At 37.9% G+C, this 1,802-nt stretch overlaps 1 long non-coding RNA gene across 2 annotated transcripts; it reads right to left on the reverse strand.

The window, feature by feature from the left end:
• Positions 1-408: 408 nt before the first annotated feature.
• Positions 409-1,548, reverse strand: LOC139192947 (uncharacterized). 2 transcript variants are annotated; one of them, XR_011577529.1, is made up of 4 exons: positions 1,463-1,548; positions 1,101-1,198; positions 920-1,017; positions 409-744 (listed from the first exon to the last, which is right to left on the reverse strand). It is a non-coding gene; the product is annotated as an uncharacterized lncRNA (long non-coding RNA). The 2 variants fall into 2 exon arrangements; XR_011577528.1 differs by having other exon boundaries at positions 1,282-1,479.
• Positions 1,549-1,802: the final 254 nt, after the last annotated feature.

The raw sequence follows: 1,802 nt of genomic DNA on the forward strand, positions 1-1,802 counted from the left end.
TCACCCACAAAGCTTCACCTAAAAAGCTTCACCCACAAAGCTTCACCCAAAAAACTTCACCCGAAAAGCTTCACTTAAAAAAGCTTCACCTACAAAGCTTCACCTAAAAAAGCTTCACCTAGAAAGCTTCACCTAGAAAGCTTCACCTACATAGCTTCACCCAGAAAGCTTCACCATCAAAGCTTCACCTAGAAAGCTTCAACACCAAAGCTTCACCTACAAAGCTTCAACACAAAACCTTGCTCCAAATAAACAAATTTTGTTCACAAAACCCAAGATGCCCTTGAACTTGTACAAAAACACAGGTCAACACAAACATTTGTTTTGTTCTACACCCACAACATCCCTGTCATAACCAAACAAGCAATTATGTATATGTTTCCAAACATATTATAATAGATCCAACAACAAGCCAAAGTCCCAAGTTTCATAATGGACAAAAGTACAAGCAATTCATCAATAATGAAGGTGCTACAAAACTTGGAATCTGCCCCAAAATAGAAATCCAACCCAAGAGACTTTTTCTCTCTCTCCCTCTTCCGCCTCCTTTCATCTATCAAATTTCTGCAACCTCTGCTCTTCTCCAATGGAGCTGAATTTTGGACACCCTATAGTTTTTGAGCATATGAACAACTTTCAAGAAGGAACCATTTCTGTTTGAGCGACGGAAATTAAAGTGTTGAAGCTCCAAACATGACAGTCGGATTCTTGCAGATTTCGAAGCTGCTATGATGTTTCGAAGATCTGGAAATATTTAACCATTAGTTCATTCTGAATTTTTGATATGTTATGAAAGAGACGATGAGGCACAACTTCAATGAAGAAAGCATGCTGATCTGAACAATAGAAAATGGAGTTTCGAAGCTCACAACAAATCTGACGGGTTGACAGAAAAATAATAACCAGTCATTCATCATACCTGAATTTCTTGAGTTATATAGCTCCGAGGGATCTCAAATTTGGATATGTTGTAGTTCACAAGCTGAGGAACAACTTCAATGAAGAAAGCATGCTGATCTGAGCAAGATAAAATAGAGTTTCAAAGCTCACAACAAATCTGACGGGTTGACAGACAAATGATAAACAGTCACTCATCATACCTGGATTTCTGGAGTTATACTGCTCCGAGGGACCTCAAATTTGGATATGTTGTAGTTCACAAGTTAAGGAACAACTTCGATGAAGAAAGTATGTTGATCTGAACAAGAGAAAATGGAGTTTCGAAGCTCACAACAAGTCTGACAGGTTGACAGAAAAATGATGAACAGTCACTCATCATACCTGAATTTCTGGATTTGTACTGCTCCGATGGATCTCAAATTTGGATATGTTGTAGCTGACAAGGTGAGGAACAACTTCGATGAAGAAAGTATGTTGAGATGAACAAGAAAAAATGGAGTTTAGAAGCTCACAACAAGTCTGACGGGTTAACAGAAAATTGATGAACAGTTACTCATCATACCTGAATTTCTGGAGTTGTACTACTCTGATGGATCTCAAATTTGGAGATGTTGTAGTTCACAAGATAAGGAACAACTTTCATGAAGACGACTTTGCGATCTGAGTTATAGAGAATGGTGTTATCTTGCATCCACTGAGGCTGATTAGTGGAAACGAAAAGCAATTCCACCAAAGAAAAGATGAAAAAGAGAGAAAAGCTACTAATTGCACTTGATCTTGTCTAGTCAATAGCATGCAGCATCAAACACACAAAAGTTGGAAATATTTTTAGATAAGGCATATGCGAATGTGTGACATCGAAACAAGGATTCGTTACTTTGACAAATTAGTAACAAGCGAGA

The sequence above is a fragment of the Malus domestica genome, chromosome 16 (assembly GCF_042453785.1).
Source record: "Malus domestica chromosome 16, GDT2T_hap1".
In the NCBI taxonomy this organism is placed as follows: domain Eukaryota; kingdom Viridiplantae; phylum Streptophyta; class Magnoliopsida; order Rosales; family Rosaceae; genus Malus; species Malus domestica.